Source organism: Pelodiscus sinensis, chromosome 5 (assembly GCF_052426305.1).
Source record: "Pelodiscus sinensis isolate ZL-2025 chromosome 5, ASM5242630v1, whole genome shotgun sequence".
In the NCBI taxonomy this organism is placed as follows: domain Eukaryota; kingdom Metazoa; phylum Chordata; order Testudines; family Trionychidae; genus Pelodiscus; species Pelodiscus sinensis.
In genome coordinates this window covers 117662920-117687991 of record NC_143056.1, presented here as the reverse complement: position 1 = coordinate 117687991, position 25072 = coordinate 117662920, and the positions used below count along the sequence as shown (strand labels likewise).

The window sequence follows — 25072 nt, the reverse complement described above, 5'->3', positions numbered from 1 at the left end:
CTGTGTGGCTAAGTGCGGTACAAGAGGGAAGGGGGCAACCCAAGCAGGGGAGTCCCAGCGGCCGCTATGTCCTGCCCTCCTTTACTCTCCTTGACAGCTCCTATTTCCGGGGCCACTTCCCTGTGACCACAGCACTTTCTAGGCCCTTGTATCAAGGCCACTGCCTGGCAGGTATCAGGCCAGAGCCTCTCTCCGCCCTCCCCTGGACCTGCCCAGCACAGCTCTGCCCAAGGTGCTTCTTCCCCTTCGCTGGTCAGGACCCAACTGTCCTAAGCTTTGCTGAGCAGCTAATTTATGTAAGGGCTGCCCCAGCAAACCACCCTTTGACTGGTTCCCTATAAGCCCCTCTCTGATTGGAAGGGTTTGTGCAGGCTCCCTGTGGCCTGCTTTAACCCCTCCCTTGCCAGAGTGGGGCATAGGGTTGCCAGGTGTCCTGTTTTGAACCAGACAGTCCAGTATTTGAGGTTTCTGTTGAGAAAATAGAAATGAGAAAATAGAAATGTCCGGTATTTTCTAAATAAGATATACTGTAGATTGTGGTGTAATGTTAAGTGTGTCCGGTATTTTTGTTGAAACCATCTGGCAACCCTAGCACTGGGGCAGCCACCCTACTACAGTTCTCCATATAAATGCTATCCCAAAATACTTTACAGAGTTTAACAACACAGTTAAAACATTAACGTGAGAGAGGGATTTTAACTAGTATTCAAGCATGCACCTACAAATATAAAAACATAACGGCCGTACTGGGTCAGACCAAAGGTCCATCCAGCCCAGTATCCTGTCTGCCGACAGTGGCCAATGCCAGGTGCCCCAGAGGGGATGAACAGAACAGGAAATCATCAAGTGATCCATCTCCTGCCACCCATTCCCAGCTTCTGACAGAGGCTAGAGACACCATTCCTGATCAAGAGCCATCGATGGACATATCCTCCATGAATGTATCTATCAATTTACTTTCAGGAACTTGTACAACAAAGGCCAGAGAGCTGTCATGCAGGGTAGACTGTGTTATAGCTCCCTGACATCACCTGGTCTGGGCACGGGGACAGACATTGTAAATACATACATAGTAACAGTAATGTTTAGAACTCTAACTAAAGGGCTACGTCTACACTGGCCCCTTTTCCGGAAGGGGCATGTAAATTTCACTAGTCGTCGTAGGGAAATCCGCGGGGGATTTAAATATCCCCCGCGGCATTTAAATAAAAATGTCCGCCGCTTTTTTCCGGCTTTTAAAAAAGCCGGAAAAGAGCGTCTAGACTGGCCCCGATCCTCTGGAAAAAGTGCCCTTTTCCGGAGGCTCTTATTCCTACTTCAAAGTAGGATTTCCCTACGACGACTAGTGAAATTTACATGCCCCTTCCGGAAAAGGGGCCAGTGTAGACGTAGCCAAGGTGGTTAAATAAGGAATTGCAGACTTCCTAGGCCAAACTGTTAGGTCCTTACTTTAGTGTTATTTCTGATGGACTCAGGATAAACTCCCACTGATATCAATGGAAATTTGCTCAAATTAGGAACTACATCCTAGGAGCTGGATCAAAGCTAGCAGCTATTAGAACTAGTGAGCTCAAGCTCCATTATGAAGTCTTTGATTGTTCTTAAGGTACTCAAGACTGTGCGTCACGTTGTTACTCCCATCAGGAGGACATGGTTGTACTGAAATGCCCCCTGGAACGTCCAACTTGTGAGCCACCCACACACTTTCCTCTGGTGTAGTAGGCCAGCCCTTATTTTGTCTTACGCGTTATCACTAGTTGGATCCGAATCCCCAACTTTGAGGGTTGGTAGTGCTTAGCCCCTTATGTACTGAACACACAAATGCCAGATCTGTTCTCCCCAAGGGAACAGTATAAACACCAGCTTGCGTGAGTCAATTCAGGATCAGCACCTTGCTTAATATCACTTGCACTGACACATATTCATTACAAAAACAAGGAGAAATGCATGATGCAAGATTCAAGAGCTACTGAGTAAGCCTAATAGGGGGAAAAGTGGTTAAATGTAAACCAAAATCATAATATGCTTTCTTGAGATTTAGTTTTACTATTAGGGTTAAACTAATGAATTTTTTTTCCTCACTGAAATCCTGCAACCTAGACTGGTTGTGAACCCATTTTCATGACTGTAATTGCACTGCTTACTGGCTCCCTAAGTGCAGGGTGATTCGGTGTCTTCTTTGTTCCCCAGTATAGACCAGGCAGTGTCTCTCACAATAAGGCTCTCTTCCCCTGTCTGTTAACTCCTGTCTAACATTCTTTCAGTCCTTCATCTGCATCCAGCTTAGATGGATGATGGGAGACACTTTATGAGACCATATTTAATTGACATGCTGACAGAAAAACAGGCAAATAAACAACTTTTGTCTCACAGATGACCTCTTTCTCCTTTTCTGCTAGGACACAGAAACTAACAACGTATTTTCAGTCTACATGCAGACCTCCTTAGTCGTTGCCATGGTAGGCACATTTCACAATGCTATTAACCAGGGGCAGATGACCATTTTGCGGGGCCCAGGGCAGCACAATTTTGCGGGGCCCCCCTTTGCCACGGCGCATGCGCGGTGATTTTGAAGACGCACCGCTTGCCCTGCCCTATGTCCGCCCCTGCTATTAACGACCACAGGGCTGTCTCTGCCAATATGCAGAGTACAGAGCCGCATAGAGCACCATGAAATTTGGGGCACCAAAATGCCTCACATGGTGCCATAGGCAGCTGCAGGTGTTGTATGGGGCGATACTAGCACCGGCAGCCATCCCCATCCCCCAGCTGGGGTTTCCCACAGGCTGTGCCCAGCAGGGCTGTCCATAGGGGGGATGCAGGGCCAAGGACAATCCCTCTGCTTCCCCTTTCCCTGCCCCCATTAACTGTGTGGCCCAGGGGATTAGTAGAGGCCTTGTTCCAACAGCAGCAGGGGTTGTTCCCCTCCGCCCTACACACACCAGTGAGTGAAGGAGACAGTTCCATCCCTTCTCCCACGCTCCCTTCTCCGAGCGATGCAGCTGGGGAGTCAGAAGAATGGAGAAGGGGCCCGGTTGCTCCTCTTCCAGCCACTGCCAGTGAGTGCAGGGGCGGGCCCAGCCCCTGCTGCCTCCCTACCCTGCTCCCCACAGCTCCTGCTTTTATGGCTTTGAGCACTCCCCCGGGGGCTGCATAGGACAGCAAAACTTCGAGGGATGGCCCTGACTGATCAGCACAACCCTGGCTTTTGGTTAAGACCTCCCATGCCAGTCTTTGGTGTCCCAGAATCAGGCTGTTGTAACCCCTTTGCTAGCAGACGCTGGCAGACACATGACAGCTCAGAAATGTTTGGCTCCGGATTGTGCAGGAGATCAGCAAGGAGGGTCTGAGTGCTCCTGCCTGACCTTACTGTGTGCAGTTGCTGTATGTGTTAATTGGTGGGTGTGGATTGCAGGTCGTATACAGACTACGTCGTTCCAGAACGCACCGGCCTTCCCATAGGGCTGCAGGAAAAAGCTTTATCCTCACAGGAGCCGCCAGTGGGGTCTGATCCTCAAATGTTCAATTGGCTTCATTCAGAACAGCTCTTGATGCCCAGAGTTTTTTTGATCTCTCCCCTTGGTTAGTGGGCAGGGTTTATCGACCGGGCAGACACTCACGGGGCCAAATGCAGAGGTGACGTGGAAGGTAGCGTGAGATGCCCTACCATGAAGGGGACCTTGCACTTGGAGCTGGGGGAAACTCGACAGGTTTGTGTTAGCTCCCGTTGAGCTAGCATGCTAAAAACAGTAGTGTAGCCATGGTAGGGTGGGCAGCGGTAGCACAGCCTAGCAGTGCCAAATACAAACCTGCCTAGGTCCCAGGGGTATGTCCTCGGCACGGCTAGCCCAGCCTGCTGCTAGCTGCTGCCCTGGCTATGCTACTATTTATAGTGTGTTAACCCAATGTGACTTGGCATGAGCTGGGACAGTCACCTCTCTAGCTCCAAGTTCAGACACACTGACACTCCAGTTCCCTTAGACCTCCTTGCTGCCACTCCCCAGTATGGGAATGAGACTATGGGAATACATGCACAGGAACCAGGAGGCACTGTAAGCAGGGGCCTCCTTTAGCGACTCTCATTCCTATTCACTCCAGTTCCTTGCTTTCCTTGCCACATGTTCTCTCCTGGCCGCAGGTGGGATGTAAGGGTGGGGATGGAAATTACAGGTTGGAAAGTGGGTGTGTGCCTTAGATGGAGCCTAACTTGATATGAAATGAATATTGAGGGGGGTGGAAGAAGCTATGAGTTACACAACCCTTCTTGTCCAGTTTGACTCACTTGCCCTGAATGTGGCCGATTTTTTTGCAAGGGTGCCTTTTAAAGGTGCTTTGTCTTGAAGCAGGGGCAGGCACAAAGACTCACATCCTCAAAGGTTATTTATATCTACAAATCAGTGGGAGTCAGGCACCTAAATACCTTTAGAGATCTAGGCCAAAGTGAATGCAATCCATGACCAGCCCATTGTGGGTTTCTGATTAGGGAGTACTCAGCTCTTTCCACTTACACAGCAGCAAATGTTGAATAATTTTATCTGCAACAAGTTGGGGTATCTCTAGTAATGGTGATCCCAGCTGTGACTGACAGCAATGAGCATGGGATTAAAAGCAACCACTATCTTGGTCATGATGGAGAACCTCTGGAGCAAGGAGAATCAAAGAGATGTAGGGCTAGAAGGGATCATCTAGGCCAGTCCTCTGCATTCACGGCAGGACCATGCACCACCTAAAGCAGGGGTGGGTCGGGGGCCATTGACCCACAGAAAAATCAGTCAGGGGCTGCACACAAGTGAGAAGAAAATAAACCCCAAACCAAAAACAAAAAACCATGGTCCCTGAGAAGGAGAGAGTTTCCTCACGTTCCCCTCACACACCAAAGCCTGCGGGAGGGCAGCCTAGTAGATTTTGTGTGCTCCAGCCCTGCATTGGGACAGTGGAGGAGCTGGAGCACCAGCACAGGCTTCCCAATGCTGGGGGTGCTCCTGAGCCGCAGGGTCTGGGTCCAGGCAGGCTGGGAGCCATATTGGCCCCTGGGCCTGAGGTTCCCCACCTCTGACCTAAAGCATCCCTGACAGGTGTTTGTCTAACTTGTTCTTAATAACTCTATGATGGAGATTCCACAACCTTCCTAGGCAATTTATTCCAGTGTTTAATCACCCTGGCAATTAGCAAGTTTTTCAGAATGTCTAACTGAAGCTCACTTGCTGCAATTTAAGCCCGCTACTTCTTCTCTTATCATCAGACATTAAGGAGGACAATTTTTCTCCCTCCTCCTTGTAACAACCTTTTATGTACTTGAAAACTGTTATGTTCCCCTTGGCTGCATCTAGACTGGCAAGTTTTTCTGCAAAAGCAGTTGCTTTTGCAGAAAAACTTGCCAGGTGTCTACACTGGCCGCTTGATTTTGCGCAAAAGCACTGACGTTCTACCATCCGAAATCAGTGCTTCTTGCGCAAATGCTTTGACGTTCCCGTTCAGGCAAAAGCCCTTTTCCGGAAATGCTTTTGTGCAAAAGAGCCAGTGTAGACAGCTGAAAACTGTTTTGCACAAAAAAGCCCCGATGGCGGAAATGGCGATCGGGGCTTTCTTGCGCAAAACCGCGTCTAGATTGGCATGGAAGCTGTTCCTCAAAAAGTGCTTTTGCGGAAAAGCATCTGTGCCAATCTAGACGCTCTTTTCCGCAAATGCTTTTAACAGAAAAACTTTTCCGTTAAAAGCATTTGCGGAAAATCATGCCAGTCTAGACGTAGCCCTTAAGTCTTCTCTTCTGCAGACTATACAAGCGCAGGGGTTTTTTTTCAATCTTCTCTCAGAGATCATGTTTTCTAAACCTTTAAACATCTTTGTTGCTTTTCTCTGGACTTCAGTTTGTCCACATCTTTCCTGAAGTGTGGCACCCAAAACTGGCCACAGTACTCCAACTCAGGCACAGAGTAGAGTGGAGGAATTACTTTTCGTGTCCCGCTTACTGTAAAACATACCAGAATGATGTTTGCTTTTTTGTAACAATATTACACTGTTGACTCATATTTAGCTTATGGCCCACCATGATCCCCAAATTCCTTTCCGCAGTGCTCCATCCTAGATAATAATTTCCCATTTTGTACATGTGCAACAGATTGTTCCTTCCTAAGTAGAACACTTTGCATTTGTCCTTGTTGAATTTCATCCTGCTTACTTCAGATTAATTTGTCAGATTATTTTGGATTTCAGTCCTATCCTCTAAATGTTCTCTCTATGCCATTATCTAAATCATTGGTGAAAATATTGAAAAGAATCTGACCCAGAACTGGTCCCTGTAGGATCTCATATGATGTGCCCTTCTGGCTTGACTGTGAACCCTTATAATTACTCTCTGGGAATGATTCTCCAAACAGTTATGCACCCACCTTACAGTAGCTCAATTTAGGCTGTATTTCCCTAGTTTATTTCTGAGAATATTATGCAAAATAGTATTGAAAGCCTTACTAAGATTTACCAAGCCTACCACTTCCCTCCATGCACAAAGCTTGTTACCCTGTCAAAGAAGGAAGGAAGGAATCTGTATAGCTCAGGAACTCTAGAGGTTTTTAAGTCTCAGCTTGACAAACCCCTGGCTGGGTTGATTAAGTTGGGGTTGGTCCTGCTTTGGGCCGGGGGCTGGACTTCATGACCTCCTGAGGTCTCTTCCAGTTCTATGATTCTATGAGCCAGGTGCTGTAGATAGAGAAGGTGAGTCTGTTATAGTTCCTATGGATCAGGCACAGAGGGGGTCACAAAATAGTGGGTTACACTTTCACAGGTTCCAGTCCTGCCAGCAGCCCAGCATGGGTGGATCTCCTCACCTATGCAGGGTTCCACTGATTTCAGTGTGAACCTTCCGAGATGCAGCATGCAGGATCAGGGTCACATGCAGATATAGAGTTTATAAGAAAGGATTGAGTCTCTTGTGATTCTGGCCTGGATGTCCAAGGATGTGAATTCTATTCCCGACTCTACCATAGGCCTCCTTTGTGACCTTGATCAAGTCATTAAAGGTACAATTTCAGAAGGACCTAAGTCCCATTTCCAAATGTGACTTGGATAGTTTTGAACATGGGTCTCTGAAACAAATAGATTTAGGGTAATTTTTTTCCCATCAGTGAATTTCAGATTAAAAATACTAACATGCCCCAAAAGAGTCTTCATTAATAAACAGTTGTGAAATGCTTGGAGGTCTTGAGCTAGAAAGTGGCCCATTATTATTGGACTAGCTAGACATAAAATGGTTTTCTTCTTAATGTCTTAGCAAACATCATAGACAATTACTCAACTGCATGTGACCAGAATTTCCATCTAGAAGGGCATGAATATTCACACACAAAAAGGACAACGCCTAACTTTGAAATTAATAGATTCCTCAGAGGTGGAATCAGATGAACCCAGGCATAAATGCAGTCAGGAAAGGTTTTCCTAAAAGGATGCTTAAACGCAGAATAAAACATCCAAGAGAAAAAGAGGAACAAAAACACTCCCCCGTTCCGTTCTGGGGTTCAGCGTAGGCTTGTAGCACACAGTTCAGACTCCAGCTCTCCATAGGCTTTATCTTACCCTCTCTTCCCAGTTTATTGTCCTTCTGAGCAACTATGCAAAGGGGCAGGGGTGGGAACTGAACTGATATTAACCCTTTGCTCATCTGGTCCAAGCAGAGTCCTGCCCCTTGCCACAATTTTCTTCTGCCTTGGACAGCTGTGGGGATGTTTTTAAATGATAGTAGATGCTCATTTCACATGTTTGTGTGTGTGTGCAGAGTTTCGGAAGAGATTAAAAATGGGAATATTCCTGCCCTGGAGAGCCTTCTTGTGTAAGAATGAGAAACTATCACCACCCTTTGATTCAAATTACATCTGGTTCAAATTACTCTCACTCAGAGAGAGATGATAGAACAAACTCCTCCCAAATTTATATTCTGATTTCTGCAATTATTCTAAGGTAGTCATGACTCATTCCGAAGCTTTCTCCCTATTTACCCACAGTTGTAGGGAGAAAACTGATGCAATCTGTCTGCATTCTGGAATTTGGCCAATGGTTTTGCAAACTTTCCATCACAAGAGTTGAATCCCCAGTGGTGCTTTCATTCATTAAAGGCTACCTTGAATAATGTTTGGGGGTGGGAGGAGCAACTGTAGGGGGCTTATTATTGGATGATTGATTGTTATAATAAGCCATAAATCCAGTATCTCTGTTCAGCCCATGATATTTAATGTCCTGAAAAGTTGTGGATTTAAGCTCCCATGGTGCTCTCTTGAAAGTGTGCAGGTTCCTTTCAAGATGAGGACTGATAAAGCCCTCTCCCACCCCCCTTTCCTCCCTATGACTGGAGGGATGTTAATAGGTCACCTTGAATGACCTATTGCAGTCTTTCCAAATTGGTGCTCTGTGGAACCCCGGGGTTTTGCGAAGCAAAAGTTAAGGGTTCTGTGAGAACCTGGCACGTCCCCACCTCCTCTTAAAGAGACAGAGACAAATTGAGGTGGGACTTGGCATGGTGTTTTTTTTCGACAAATTGCAGTGGTCTTTTTTTTCTTTTGCTCAGAACTTGAAATCTTTTCAGCTAAAAAGGGTTCCGTGGCCATATAAAAGTGGGAAACACTGCTCTATTGAAATATGTGTTAACTCAGGGGCTGGCAGAATATTGCCCCACCAAGCTGCCAGAACCAGCCTGAAGCCCAGCCAGGCTCCCTGCCTGCCAGCCCTACCCCTGCTTGTTGCTCAGAGAAGCTGCTGCAATGGTCATGTGTTTCTCTGAACACTGCAAGCCATCCCTCTGTTAATTGCTTATGTTCCACCTTGTACTTACCTGTGGTTGTCTGGCAGAGCTCAGTATAAGCCCAAAAGCTTGTCTCTCTCACCAGCAAAAGTTGAGCCAATACCTCATACACCTGGTCTGTCTACTATACCAATACAGCTACAACAACGCTGCGCAAAATCAACAGATTTAGCTTTGATTTTAAGTATTTTAAAATGTCCTAATTTTTTAAAGGAAAGTTCTAAGCAAAAAAACCTCACCAATGTTTCATTTTGAAAATGATTTTTTCAAACATTCCACCTCTCCTCCCCCTTCCCCAGCAGAACAATTGAGAGCAATCAATGCGAATTCACAAAATGTCTCAGTGTCACAGTCTCTGCATTTTTTGGTGAAAAACATTTGGCCCAAAAGTTTTGCCCTGCTCTAGTTGGAATTGGGGATGTTTCACCTGCTACCCACAGACAAGCCAAAGACCTGAAAATGTTTTGCTTCAAACAAATGAGCCTTTCTTTCATTCTAAAACAAATTTCCTGTTAATAGATCAGCACCAGTCTACCAGGAACAGTAATAAGGGCCATCGTTGCCAATATTCAAGTATGCAGCTTTATAGGGCACCATGAAATTTGGAGCACCAAATTGCCCCAAATTCTGTGGTGCTGTAGGCACCTGTGTGCTGCCTATGGGGCAATGCCAGCTCTGGTGGCCAGCCCTATCCCTCTGCAGGTCTGTCCCTACAGAGCTATGGGGCCAAGGACAGCAATGGGCCTCCTGGGACTAGCAGCCCCAATCTCATCAGCAATTGCAGGAAGCAGAGTGGCCAAGCCCTAGCCTGTTCCGCTGTCTCCCAGCCATCTCACTCCATTTCCTGCCATTGGTGAATGCGGGGGGGGGGGGTTCACCCCATCCCCCAAGCTTCTGAGCGATGCAGCTGGGAGTCAAGGAAGCAGATTAGGCTGGGTCTGGGTGGCTCCTATTCCAGCAGCTGGTGGTGAGTGCAGGGGCGGGGCCCGATCCCTGCTACCTCCCTTCCCTGCTCTCTACAGCTCCTGCCCCTTTGGTCCTGAGCTGGCAGAGGGAAACCCCTCCCAATAGGGGGCTGGGCAGGGCAAAAAAACTTCTAGGGACATCCCTGGCTAACACTGAACCTTTATTCCTAGTTCTGGCTGTCCGTTACCTTTATATTCCCTGGACTTTTATCTTATCTACCATTACATGCAGGTATAGGCCAACCTGTATGGGAACTGCTAAATTAATACCATTGTACTAGAGCAGGGATTCATAAAATGAGCTGCTTTCTCTGTGCGTCCTGTAGTGTCAGAAAGACTTATTTCTCAAGTGCAAATGGGAGTGCTACACAGATGTCGATGTTACCACCTTCCCAGTCAGAATTTGGAGTACAGTGCTCCAGGGAATAGCTGCTAGCTCTAATATAGCTACATTGCAGCGATCGCTAAGTGCTATGGAGCATCGGTGTGTTTCTAGTGTGATTTTCATAGATTAATTCATGGATTTTGTGGCACAGAGAATTCAAAGCAGCTGGTCAATGTGATGACTTCTAGTCTGGAATCTAGCGTAACTCTTTGACTGGAGAACAGGCATTGCTACTTACATCACACTAGCAGCCCTGTACAAACATGTACTAAGGCCTGATCTACACTGAAGAATTAAGTTGACTGTAGTCAGGATTGTGAAAGATTCTCACCCCAGAGTGCCATAGCTACGGTAAGTCTACACTAGAAGCGCTACATGGATACAGCTGCACGGATGCCAGGTGCATCGGGTAAAAATGTTCTATAGAATCATAGAATAATAGGACTGGAAGGGACCTCGAGAGGTCATCGAGTCCAGCCCCCCGCCCTCAAGGCAGGATCAAGCTCCGTCTACACCATCCCTGACAGATGTCTATCTAACCTGTTCTTAAATATCTCCAGAGAGGGAGATTCCACCACCTCCCTTGGCAATTTATTCCAATATTTGACCACCCTGACAGTTAGGAATTTTTTCCTAATGTCCAATCTAAACCTCCCCTGCTGCACTTTAAGCCCATTACTCCTTGTCCTGTCCTCAGAAACCAAGAGGAACAAATTTTCGCCTTCCTCCTTGTGACACCCTTTTAGATATTTGAAAACCGCTATCATGTCCCCCCTTAATCTTCTTTTTTCCAAACTAAACAAGCCCAGTTCATGAAGCCTGGCTTCATAGGTCATGTTCTCTAGACCTTTAATCATTCTTGTCGCTCTTCTCTGTACCCTTTCCAATTTCTCCACATCTTTCTTGAAATGTGGCGCCCAGAACTGGACACAGTACTCCAGCTGAGGCCTAACTAGTGCAGAATAGAGCGGCAGAATGACTTCACGAGTTTTGCTTACAACACACCTGTTGATACAACCTAGAATCATATTTGCTTTTTTTGCAACAGCATCACACTGTTGACTCATATTCAACTTGTGGTCCACTATGACCCCTAGATCCCTTTCCGCCATGCTCCTTCCTAGACAGTCGCTTCCCATCTTGTATGTATGGAACTGATTGTTCCTTCCTAAGTGGAGCACTTTGCATTTCTCTTTATTAAACCTCATCCTGTTTACAGGATGCTCACGGGAAAGCTCTCACATAGATATGATAAAACCACCTTTGCAAGAGGCGGTAGCTATGTTGGTGGGAGAATGTCTCCTGTCTGCAGAGTGCTGTCCACTCCAATGCTCAGGTTGGTGTCATTTATATCGCTTCGAGTTATTCACACCCCTGTCTTCTTCCATTGTCTAGTCTGCCTTCACAGCACCTCCCTCATCTTAATCTGATGCAAGATGGGTGCTTCCCCCCGGCTTTCCCTTGCAAGTTCCTTTATAGTTTCCTGCTGGGTTAGCTACTTCTTTTGATCACATGGTCCTTCAAGGTCGGCCAAGGAATGAGTGAGTTCTTGATGGGCATTGCCTCTAGGATTTATTTGTTTGGTATGATCTGTGCTCTCCTGTACTTTAAATATAAAGAGCATACACTTGAGAGACTGAGGGTATGTCTACACTACCCCGCTAGTTCGAACTAGCGGGGTAACGTATGCATACCGAACTTGCTAATGAAGCCCGGGATTTGAATTTCCCGGGCTTCATTAGCATAAAGCCAGCTCCGCCATTTTTAAAAGCCGGCTAGTGCGAACCCCGTTTGAACTACGTAGTTATTCCGAACTATCTGTACGCCTCGTGGAACGAGGTGTACAGATAGATCGGAATGGCTATGTAGTTCGAACTATCTAGCCCGTGCCGCGTGTAGCCGCGCGGCACGGGGTTCGCACTAGCCGGCTTTTAAAAATGGCGGAGCCGGCTTTATGCTAATGAAGCCCGGGAAATTCAAATCCCAGGCTTCATTAGCAAGTTCGGTATGCATACATTACCCCGCTAGTTTGAACTAGCGGGGTAGTGTAGACATACCCTGAGCGAAGTGGGCATGTGCTTCACAACTAGCACATGCCCTGGAGGGAATTATACTGTCCACACAAGTTTCACACCTTTGAGGACAGAATTCTGGGAGAGGGGTGTGAAGGGGCATTGCTGCACCCAGAGAGCTGAGGAGGCTGCACAGCAGGTTCCAGTACTTGAAGGAGGTGCCAGAGTGAAGGTCTGCACCCTGAGCGTACCCCTAGGAATCCTGAAATTGGAGTAGTGACTGGACATCATTCAGATTCCAGGAGCTTAATGCACCCTGGGGAATTCAGAGCACAGCGGCATGGATTCTCCTGACAGAGGGGGTGCTTCTTAGGCACTGTGACATGTATAAGCACATGTGACCAGGCTGACACAAATATTGGGAGCTAGATTGTGAATGGTGGGAATCAAGAGCTCTCTTACGTCACCCTGCCACTCAAGGATTTTGCCAAACAGGATTCCAGCTGAATGAGATAAATACCCTGGGCTCACACTCTGAGATGAAAGTCAGGGATGTCCAGTGATGCCCAGAGAGGCTGCAGGGAGTGTATAAAGGTGGTAGGAAGACAGCTCTATGATCCCCTCTGGTCATGTCCCAGCATAAACCAGAGCAGCCTCAATGCTGCTCTCATACCAACTGCCCAGACTCATGGGGTATAGTGACAGTCCAGCCATGACCCCTTCTTCCTGTGCTGCATCAACGGGGATCCACAAAGAACCAGTCAGCCGGGCTATATGGCTGCATTGCACTACCAGAACGTCGCAAAGCAGCTGGAATCAGGAGTAGGTCATGCCCCAAATGCCTTGACTATCTATTTCTCTGATGAACAACTCACAGACTCCAAAGTTTGGTCCAGGAGTTGCTTCCCCTTATTCATATGAATATCCCAAAGGTGTTACCCCCATGAGTAGGGGAGCATGATTTGGCCCTTCATGTGTTCTGTGAGGTAAAGCGAGTCCAGTGGTGCATATCTACTTCTCATGCACCTCTAAAACAACTTTCCAGGTGTCAGCATAGGGGATAGAGGTCAGAGAAAGATCACACGGTGGGTACTTGAGCCAAGCTGCAAAGCAAAGCACGGGGAGTTCAGAATGGGCTGCCAAACTGCTTGACTTGGGCAAAGCTCTGACTCAGTCCGAGGCACAGACGCACATCAGCAGGGCTAGACAAAGCGGGCCCACTTCTGGGGAGGAGGCGCTGTAGCCAGAGGGTGAGGGGCAACTGCCATGGTGTTCCTGGGTAAAGGGGGTGGAGGGTACTGGGCAGGGGGCAGGACATGCTGGAAGTGCACGGCTGGGGGCACAGATGGGAGGAAAGCGCAAGGGTTGGGATGAAGTGGGCACTGTGCAGAGGTTGTGGCAAATGGGGCACAGTGCAGGGGCTAGTGGTAAAGAGAGCACAGGGTGGAAGTTCAGGAGTTGGGGAGCCCACGGGTGCCAGGGGAAATGGGTGGCAATAGGCCGACAGGGGCTGGGGGCACCAAAACAGGCTCACCCAGGGCACCATTTTCCTTCAGGCCGGCCCTGCACATCAGGAACTGAGCATGCGCTCAATTGACAAACAACAGAGGGGCTGTCGCAGAGCAGAACCACAACTGCCCAGTGGAGGAGTCACATAGACTATACACCATGCAGCAGCCAGAGACATACGTGTGTGTGTGTGTGTGTGTGTGTGTGTGTGTGACTGATATGGCAATTCTCTGCACTTACACAAAACTTACTGAATTCAATTAGCCCTAACTGAATTAAGTTTAAGTGTATTAGGAGTTGATTGTATTAAAATGCAAATGTTTGTGAGCTATTGTAGGATTAGAGGCAACTTCTCTAGGAGACATGACTAATGTAAAGCTTGGGAAAAGCCAGGGCTTCAAAGGGCTCTTTGAAACACTGTGCTAGACAGAGTCAAGTGGGATTTCAAGTAGGAAATAAACAGTGGTTTAGGTTGTGCAAAACCCTAGCCTTTTGAAGCTTGGCCCCAAGGAGGGGACCTTTGTCTACAAATTACATATCTCCAGATCAAAGGCCCAAACTGTATAAACGAGTGACTCACAAATTCATGGGTGTTCTTGTTTGGAACGAGAGGACTTATGAAATTGTAACTGCTGAAAAAACCTCTTGGTGAGGTTTGAAGGCTTGATCCAGAGTGAGCCATCTTTGGCCAGCTTATTAGAGTGGGTGGAGATTCTGTTGGAGTTTTTAAAACCTGGCTTCTCTGTAAAACTTTTCCCCTGAAGAATAAACATGCTTGCTTAGAAAACCTGTGACAATTTATACCAGTGGGCGACGGTGCTGCTTATAGCCGCTGAAGAAAAATCAAGGCAGAGACCTAGGCCTGCTGAAGCAATGTGTTTTGCTGGGGAATTCACAGTAGAGAGAGGGGACTGTGTATCCTGTTAATACTGCAGTCAGGACGGAGGGAAACCTAAAAGAGGTGATGGATGGGGTCCCAGAAGTTGATGCCTTCCTTGGCTATGGAGGGGGAATATGGGTGCTCTGAGAGGGAGTATGACAGGGGGCCGGATCCCTGCTGGAGAAAATGGCACAACTCAAGAGTAGAGAATGACATTGCACCTGCCTCAGCCAGGGGTGAGTTTGAGCCAGAATGGTCTATCAAACCAGCAAAGCATCTCCGGGTCAGAGACTCAGCCACAGTGAATGGGTACAGCTGCATCGATTTCACAGCTCCCTTCACTTCACGGCTAGTTTACAGCAGCTCAGCCTCTGTCCCAGGTTGTTTTGTAGCCTTTTATATAGATCTAAGGGGGAAAATGAAATAACACTACGCAGTGGGTAAAGCCTCGCCTACACATTAGCAAATTATGCAGTGGACAGGATGAAACAAGCCACGGTGCTACATGGGTGTGGGAATGCCAGGAACATTCACACAGAAACCCGGAGAGCACCAAACTACATACGATGTAAGGAAAAAAAATGGTTAAAAACATGACAAGAAGCCCATGGCAGATTTTGGTGTGGATACACAAGCAATAGACCCAAGAATTACCAGAAGCTAGGTCTACACTAGCACTTTTGTTGGCAAACTTTTGTTGGTCTGAGGTGTGAAAAAAACCTGCACCCAACCGACAAAAGTTTCACAGATTAAAGTGCTGGTATGAACAGCACTATGTTGGTAGAAGAGCATCTCCCACCAACATATCTACTGGGGGCGAGAGCTTTCCCCAGCCAGCATAAAGTGGCTACACAGGAAAGCTCACAGCGGCAGAGCTGTGCCACCATTGTAAAGCCTGTCGTGTAGAATAACCTGAACCTGCTACCACATCTCAAGTCAGAGTAAAGTTGTAGTGATGGTACCAGAAGGGTTTCCAAGAACCAGACCCATTTCCAGGAACTGTGAGAGTCACATGAAAGATCAGTGACAGGGAGGAACATTTTGCGCTAGCTGCTACAAAATTACCAGCTGATTTACGTCAGCTGTGGATCTTATCTTTAGTGTTACAGTTCTGTGCACTGAAGAAGTGCCTAGAAGTCCCAGCTTGCGAGGCCCTGTGCTCCGAAGCAGCGAGAGACAGTCTTTAACGATGGAGCTTACAATCCAAATAGGAAAGAGACAAAGAGCTGGAGAGGAAAGAAACACGTGGCAGGGGAGTGACTTACTCAAGTCACCCAGCAGGCCAGTGGCAGAACCAGAAATAGTATTCAGGGCTCCTGAGACTCCATCTAATGCCCTGTTCACTGGACCATGCTGCCTCTAGAACATAAGAGGTTTGCACAGATCAGCTATTAGCAGACTGTGATGGCTTAGGCTGAGGACTCAAACTTGAGCGTTTTCAAATCCAGCTTCATGGAGCTCCTCCAGCATGCTGCAAATGAGACCCTGCAACAGAAACCAAAGTTGTAGCAGCAGTTTGGACAAGTGGGCAGTTCTTTCTCAATGGCCGTCAGAGGCCATTTATATGAGCATTCAGCTCATTACCCATTACAAAGATAGCTTCCCCAATTATCACCTCTAATACCATTAGCTCACAGACATTTACCTTCCTCCCCCCCTCCCCCGCATTCCCCCTCTGTTCTGTAATGTGATTTGTCCTTTTCATATGTGTTCACTTTTTTTAAAAATTGTATCCTTTGGTATATATGGTTGTGACTATTTTCTTCCACTATTTGATCTGAGGAAGTGGGTCTGGCCCACGAAAGCTCATCACCTAATAAACCATCTTGTTAGTCTTTAAAGTGCTATATAGTCCTGTAGTTTGTTTCAGCTCATAAGTCACCCTTCCTTGCATCTGGAAATCCAACACCCAACCAGTTAAAGTTGAGAGATGGACATCTCACCTCCATCTGTGTGAGGTCACCATAATGCACAGGGTAGTCACCAGGAGCTCAGCTGGAAACATGTCAAACCATCCACCATCAGAAACTACACCAACAAGATTGTCCAAAGAAACATATGTACAACTAGGCGTCAAACAAAGTGCTGCTGAGGAGTAAGTCGCTCACACTGCTGAACAGGGGATGCCCCAAACTCAAGTGCTGGGTGGATGTAAAGGCCCCATTCTTACAGCATGGTGGGGCTGCTTTGTGTTGCTCCAGTTGTGTAAATCTGGAAGACCTCCATGTTGGAAGAGTCCCTTGGTACCAGCTCATAGTTCACTCCCTTTCCCTGTAGTCTGTGCAGGCAGCGTAGCTATGGGAAAATGGTAGTGGCTTCCATCTGCCACCCTCAGCAGTCACCAGCTGCTGGAACAACCCATTGTGGCAACTGACACAAATCAGAGCAGCCTTCAGGTTTGGTCTCAGCCTGGACAGCAAGGAGTATTGACAGGGCACTGATGGAAGTGGTAGCAGCCCTGAAAGGAGCATTTTAAGTACTTGCTGTGTAGCCTGCTGCTGCTGAAGAGGCATAAATTAATGCCCCTGAGCCATGCTCCTCAGTATGATAGGTGAAGTCCTGGCCCTGAGAGTGAGCGGGGGGAAAATGAGGGTATGGGCAGAAAATGCACTAAGTCTTTCTCCAGCCTGCTGCTGACACTCGCCAGCTCTGGGAACGTAGTGATTTGTGCTTCCGAAAGCATCACCTTTGGGAAGTAGAAACTAAGGGTCACCTGCAAACTGCCGTCAGGATGGTCAGCAAAAATCTCACTCCTTGTGAAAATCCCTCCATGGTAATCGCATGGCACTATTACGTGGCCACTTACTAGAAGAGCCAGAAAAAGAACAACCCCTTTGGGTGACTAAATTTCCACTTACATCCCTGTGATCGCTCCTTAAAACCCTGGGTGGGATCAGGAGAGCAGACAGCTGGCTGGCTCTGCACTCCCAGGAGAGGCGGAGCCTTGAGTGGAAGAGGTGGAGCCTCAGCACAGCCAGCCCTCAGCACCGCCCACACTGTGCTGTGCCCCCTCCCCATCCAGTCCTTTGCACCATCCAGTGTGCGTCATCCAGGGCTCTGGCAGCGAGCGATTTACAGGGCCTGGGGTTCTGGGTACCTATAGTGGCAGCTCCAGGAGCCCCAGACCCTTTGAAATGCAGGCCCTGGGGCAGTTGACCCCCACCTTTTCCTGCTGGCAGGATCAATATGCTTCCTTCTATGCCAAGAGGCCAGGGTGATGGAGAGCAGCTGCCATAGCCAAGCGCTTTGACTCCACGTGGCAGGGTGTTCCACTCACCACTAGCATGGTGCCTCCTCCTGGTGACTCTGGGAGAAAAGCTCACGTGACTGATGCCCCATCCTGCAGTTGCCTCTCCCTCGCTCTGGGTTTGCAGCACCTCTCTTGTTTCATGGCTTAGTCCTCCAGCCAGGTCACGCCATGGCCCCAGAGGCTTTGTTCAGCAGTTCTAGGCAATCTTCCTAGTCACTGCTTTCTTGTGCCACCCCCCCAGGGGCTGGCATGGGACACTAGGCCCACATGCTACTCCTGGTTCTGATTCACGGACTCTCTAGCCAGCAGTCAATGCCTGTTCCCTGCTAGACCTTCCTGCCTTGCCCAGAGCCCTGCTCTACGTTCCTGGCTTCCTCCAGGTGGGGGTTTTCCAGCCTAGAGTGTAACTGCAGACTTTTCTAGCCCCCTTCTACTGCCAATTTCCTGCCTTTATAGTTCCAGCCCAGCTCATTCCTCCTCAGGGGGGGCTTCCTTGTTCATTCAGGGGACTGCATAGCCACCTGCTTCCACTCAGCTCTGGCATGTGGAGTTAATTAGTGACCTTCTCAGTCTGCCTTAATTCAGGGCAAGTGTGTGTGAATTCCTATACTGGAGTCAGGTTCATCCTTAAGGGGGCTTGCGTTGTCCAACAGCCTCCTGTGTGGGCAGAGGGGGTGGTAATGGAACCCATCCCCCTGAACTCCCCAGGCAAATGCTCTGTCCCCTAAGCCACTCCAGACTCCACCCCACCGCCCTTCCCCATCACTCTCCCAGACATCTGATCCAAACTGTCTCTACTGATTTCACTGCGGCTGACCCTAGGAACTGATATGTACTGGTGCAAGGCACTGACTCCATTCCCATGGGTGCAGTCTGCAGAGAAAGGGGGTGGAGGAACCTAGCCCGTGGCTCACTTACACACATGAGTGCAATCAGATTTCATAAAACAGGTCCCTCTACACATGACAGGACCCAGGATATTTTAAACATGTGGTCAACCCAGTCAGCCCCTCTGAGTCATTGCAAGGAAGCTCTGAGAACTGTTCTCCCTGTGGGAGGCATGCAAAGCAGGAGGAAGAGCTTATGCTGTGGGCTCCCCTCCTTTTTCCTGGAAGGTAGCATGGAAATGACCTGTGGAGAAGCAAGGCTTTGCTGAATAAGCATGGGAATGTTGTTCAGTCCCAGTCCTGAGCCATAGCAACTTATCCTGTTCTAGCAGCATCAGCAAACAGCAGGGGAGTGTCACCCAAATAAGATAAAGTTAATTGCTCTCTACTATTAAAGCTACTAGGGCTGAGAGGCTGTAGTGAAATCAGGGGCTCATGAAGCTGGGTGCAGATATGTAGCAAAGGACGTTCCCAAAGAGCTGACGGTCTTAGCTGAGGGGTGAAAGTAACTTAAAATGTCTTACAGGTTCTGTCCTATAACCCGGGTCCCTGCCAGCTCTTTCACTAGCTCCCTGCTGGCTTCTGCTATAGCTCAGCCAGCTCTTGCTGGAGCTGGGCACCGGGGCACAGCCACTTCCTTGAACCTCTGGCTGCGGCCAATATGGAAGGTGCGAGAGACAAATGTCTGAGGTGGGGAGGGCAGGAAGAACGAGTGAACAGCAGAACTAGGGTGCTTTTCCCCCCTACAGTAGCTGTGAGCAGATCAGTGGGAGTGGTCTCATCTCCCTCTAGGTTGGATCAATTTCATCTAGCAGGATCTCACAGCACGTGGCAGTGAGCCCCCAGCAAGGAGCGGACGGAGGGGAGTGCGGAAGATGTACAGGGCTGGATTTATAATCAGGCCTAGTTGCACATGCCTATAGGTACCTGCGTTCTAGGGGGGGGCTGTATCTCTCTGAAACGGTGTGCAACACACAGGTCAGCTCTAGGCAGGGGGGCACTGAAGATGCTGTGCCTAGGGTTGCCTAAGGGGTAAATCTGGCCCTGTGGGTGTATGGATCTTATTAGGGATCTCCAGAGGGAGGTGTGGGGATTGAGGCAACTCCTGTGCAGGCCCCGCCTCAGCTCCATGCCCTCCTTGTCCCCTTGCTGCCTCTGCTTCACCACCTCGCCAAGCCCCGCCCTTGCTCCACCCGCACCATGCCTTAGCTGGGCATCTAGCTAATTCAATGCCCTCTCATTTCCCTAGCATCCAAATGGTACTAATGGCTCCCTGACCTTCTATGGGCCAACCCCAGAATCCATTATGGCAACCGAGACCTTCACAAATGGGGTGGGAGATGGCATAAAACTTCACCCTTTCTGGGCTGGCCCAGCCCAGCATATAATTTAGCACAGGGCTGGATCAAGGGGTTTTGGTGCCCAAGGTGAACTATAACTTTGGTGCCTCTCCCCCATATTCAATATCGAGAAAAATGAGAAGCCTAGAATGAAATTTTATCTTTATTTGCTTGGCATTCAAAATGAACAATATACACATAAAGAACAATGATAGTAAAGTAGAATACTAGTTACGTTAAACTAGAGGACAAAAGAATCAAAATGATTAGGAAGAATGACTAAATGTGGAGTAAATAACACTTGGAAAAAGAAAAAATATGAATTTTCAATACTACGGGACATTAGAGCATGTAGGTTTCTATTAAAACAATCATAACAAGATAAATCTACTAAGTTTTAATTTATTTTATCATTTCAGTGTTCACTTAAAACTATATAAAAATTAAACAGAAGGCCAGAATTTCTAATATTATCAAACATTATTACAATTAGGACAGAAAGGAAAGTATATATTAGGTGGTATTTGTTAACATTTGCAGTCTGGTGTTCAAAAATCAGGGTTTTACTATTACTTTAGCAGTAATAGATTACAATAAAGACACGATATTAATCTTACAAGTTTAATTTTTCTTTTACAATCTTGTTAAAACCTCTTACCAAATTTTTCAAGTCCAACAGAACACAAAATCATGGGCACAGCATCTTCGGAATCACAGCTCATAATATGACAGAACAAATGTTGCAGGTCACAGAGGGTATGTCTAGACTGCAGGCTTCTTTCAGAAGAAGCTTTTCTGGAAGAGATCGTCTGAAACACTTCTTCCGAAAGAGCGTGCCCACACTGCCAAAGTACATCAAAAAAGCAATCTGCTTTTTCGAAAGATAGCGTCCACACTGAATGGATGCTATCTCGCATTTAAGTGTGATTACTATGGATGGAGTGGCCACCAGAGCACCTGTGCTTTTTCCTCTTTCCTCTTCTTCCGAAAGAACTCCCTCTTCCCCATCCACACACACCTTTTTCCGAAAGCACTCTTTCAGAAAAAGGCTTCTTCCTCGTAGAAAGAGGTTTACCAATGCCGGAAAACCCCCCTGTTCTTTCGATTTTCTTTTGAAATAATGTGATTGCAGTGTGGACGTAATTGAAGTTTTTACGGAAAACCTGCCATTTTTCTGAAAAAAACTCTATAGTGTAGACAAACCGTGACTGGCCTTCACTAAATAGCAAGCAACACTGATTCAACTATTTGATTGGTCAATGACTGAACTGCCAGACACTGCCTCTGGGCAGCAATCCCAGGAGGCACTCTTTGGAAGCTATGCTGTGACACATTTTAACTCTGTCCACACACAGCCATGCACTACAATGTGAAATAAATTACATAATTCAACATCTGACAACAATGCACTGTTTTACACATACAGGCAGTCCCCGGGTTACGTACAAGATAGGGACTGTAGGTTTGTTCTTAAGTTGAATCTGTATGTAAGTCGGAACTGGCGTCCAGATTCAGCCGCTGCTGAAACTGATCAGTTTCAAAAGTGGCTGAATCTGGATGCCAGTTCCGACTTACATACAGATTCAACTTAAGAACCCCAGGCATCCCCAAGTCAGCTGCTGCTGAAACTGATCAGTGGCTGATCCCAGGAAGCCCGGGGCAGGGGCTTCCTGTAGTCAGCCGCTGGTCAGTTTCAGCAGCGGCTGACTTGGGGACGCCTGGGGCAGAGCAGCTGGGGTGCAGCTGGGTTGGTCCAGTAGCGCCAAGGAGCGGTGCTGTGGGACCAACCGGCAGTGCCCCACCTGCTCTGCCACAGGCCCGGGGCTTTGCTCCACGTCTCCCTGGTCTGCTGGGGGGGGGGGGGGGGCGCACTAGCTGCGTCCCCCCCCAGCAGACCAGGGAGACGCTGAGCAAAGCGGAGGGGGGCCCGGGCGGGACCGTGGCGCTGATCTGGAAGCGCCGCGGTCCCGCCCGGGTCCTCTGCCGCTTTGCTCAGCGTCTCCCTGGTCTGCAGACCAGGGAGACACTGAGCAAAGCCGTGGAGGACCCGGGCAGGACTGCGGCGCTGATCTGGCTCCTCTCCCCCCTCCCCCAGCAGACCAGGGAGACGCAGAGCAGCTTTTCTCGCCCCGGAGGACGCGGGCGGCGGGACCGGGCGTCCCGCCGCTCCCATCGTCCGGGGCAAGAAAATCCCTGTTCGTAACTGCGGATCCGACATAAGTCGGATCCGCGTAACTCGGGGACTGCCTGTACAGTATTTGATACTTTCATTTATAACAGATAATATAGTTATATATTTTTAAATAGTGAAAAAAAATTACTTCCATCTAATTTGGTGACCTTTAAAACTTGGCGCCCTAGGCCTGGTTTGCCATGTGGACGGGATGGCCCTGATTCAGCATGATACCTGGTTTCTTCAGTAGCGGGCTTTGTCCCTCTCTACAAACAGCTTCAAAGAAGGCTTGTCTCTTTGTCCCTGTGTTTTGGAGATAAAGACATTTGAGCAGACACTTGTTCTTTGACTCTTGTTGCTGCTAGGTAATTGGCTGGTGGCATTCAGTTCTAATACAGACCTGGGGATAAGCCTGAGCAAATATTTACTCTTAGCAGTAACTGCAGTGACCTTGGGGAGTTACTAATTGCAGCTGCCAAAGACTTGTGCTGGATCTTAATTATCCCTTCTGCATCTCTCTGGCAGAGGGCCTGATGTTTCTAGTGGCTCCTGGTCCTGAATGCCCTTCCTTCCCGCTGACATCATGCTTCATCCGAAAGAAACTTTTCTCTGAGCAGAGAGCCAGCACTAAGCCGGTGTACCACTTACTCACACATAAGCCCTCCTGGCACAGGGCAGCCTTCTGAACAAGAGTGAATTTCATGTGGGGAATCAAAGGCTCAGCCCTTCATAGGAGTGGGCTGAATAACACAGCTGATATGCCTGCTCCTTTGAGGGTTACTGCTGTGCCTCTGTTTCCCCTCCTACACCCTACAAATACCCACATGCCACAAAGCTGGCATTTCAACTGAGGCCTCCCCTTTGGGGTTCTGGTTTATTAGTGTTATTATCAATATCTGTTCACCCTTGTATCTGGTCTCCCCAAGATGTTTCCAGCCTTTTTGTTCAATGCCTCGCTGTTACCTGTGTATCAGAACTCTGGCTAGTCTTGCTTCTCTTCTGGGCTTCCAGCCCTGCCCAGGACAGTTAGGACCCTCATCCCAGACTTTTTGACTGGCCCTGATCTCTTCAGGTATGTCTACACTGCATTCCTCTTTTGAGAGAGGAATGCAAATAACCCTTACTCCTTATGTAATGAGGTTTAAGGGTTATTTCGAAAGAAGGGTTTTTTCTCAAAATAACCGCATCTACACCATGTTTTTCATCTTGAAATAAGGTATTTCAAAATAGCGGCCTGACGTGATTATGCAAATGAAGCATGGGAAATTCAAATCCGCGCTTCATTTGCAATTTCGCACGGCTGCATTTGCATTCCTCTCTCGAAAGAGGAATGCAGTGTAGACATACCGTCCCTGACCTGTCCCCACAGGAAGTCACCTGATTCCCTGGTTTTTACTTTCCCAGTTATGTGATCCCTGGGGAGCTGCCTTTTGAAAGGGTCCCTTGTAACAGGTGTGTTGCCCAAGTGTGGGCTGAGGGACTTGTGCTTGGACTAGCCCCAGTGTCAGATGAGTGGCATTGGCCTAACATTGGCAACACGACCAGCAGTGGCTGGCCTTGCTTTAGTGCAGTGTCTCTTAAACTGTGTTCTACGACATACTGGTATGCCACAAGGCAGTTGGAGGTGTGCTGTGGAGAACAACATAATTCAAAATGGCCACCCTTAAAGGAGCAGGTGACTTTTTTTTCTCAATAACTTCCCTCCAACGCTTTTTTCTTCTCAAAAAATCCTTGGTGTTCCTCATTAAAAATAATATTGTTTGGTGTTCCTCAGTCTTAAAAAGTTGAAGGAACACTACTTTAGTGTGTGCAGAGGGTATCTATCTTCAACGATCAAAGCTTTTCCAGAGATTGTGCATCCCCCTGCTGTTATCTGTGCCAGTGCCTTACGAACATAAAATGGATCCTGCAAGCTGACCCATACAGGCCCCTTCAAAGCTCTGAATATGATAAATATGAGCTCCAGATACCTCCTTTCTATGTCCTTTCCCTTTCTCTCTGGGCCTATTTAATGCCCTGGCTATCTCAGCTTTCCAGCACTGACTTGTTTCTCTCAGCCTGTGGCACCCAACACCCTAATTATACCTGAAATAAACTCTCATTAAATTTACTCCTACCTTGGAGTTTCCAAGGTTGTCCCACTTCTCCCTGAAACTTGGCCACTTTGGTCTCTTTGCCCCAAGAAGTGCCAGAGATACAAAAACTGCCTGCAGGACCAGCACCGGATTAACCTTTTAAGGGCCTCTATGAGGGTGATGGAGTATGGCATGGAAAAGTCAGTCCTCTGAGCGAGGGGCCAGTCTGAGGCATGGCACAGCAAGGGGGTGGAGTATCCCCCACAGAAATTCCTGCATAACCTTCCTTTCCCCTACTCAGGCCATATCTCCCTATTACTCCAATCCCTGCACTGATTTCCCCTGCTCTTATGCAAAAAGGCCTCAGTCTAGCAAAACACTGAACCACGTGCTTAACTTTAAGCACATAAAATACAGGACTATGTAGCACTTTAAAGACTAACAAGATGGTTTATTAGATGATGAGCTTTCGTGGGCCAGACCCACTTCCTCAGATCAAATAGGATCTGAGGAAGTGGGTCTGGCCCACGAAAGCTCATCATCTAATAAACCATCTTGTTAGTCTTTAAAGTGCTACATAGTCCTGTATTTTGTTTCAGCTACACCAGACTAACATGGCTACATTTCTATCACTTTTAAGCACATAAGTAATCCCAATGACTTCATGGGGACTACCCAGGTGTTTAAGTGCTTTGCTGGCCAAAGTTCCAGGTTCTCCTCCTCGCTTCAAAACTCTCCAGAATTTTGCCCTGCATAAATCCCCTCAACACCTGCTCTTTGCGGCTCTCCTTATCTTTCTTCTATTCCA

The 25072-nt window shown here is 47.9% G+C and overlaps 1 long non-coding RNA gene across 1 annotated transcript; it reads right to left on the bottom strand.

The window, feature by feature from the left end:
• Positions 1–13271: 13271 nt before the first annotated feature.
• Positions 13272–18211, bottom strand: LOC142829246 (uncharacterized). The gene is made up of 2 exons (XR_012903673.2): positions 17817–18211; positions 13272–16024 (listed from the first exon to the last, which is right to left on the bottom strand). It is a non-coding gene; the product is annotated as an uncharacterized LOC142829246 (long non-coding RNA).
• Between the last annotated feature and the right edge of the window lie 6861 nt (positions 18212–25072).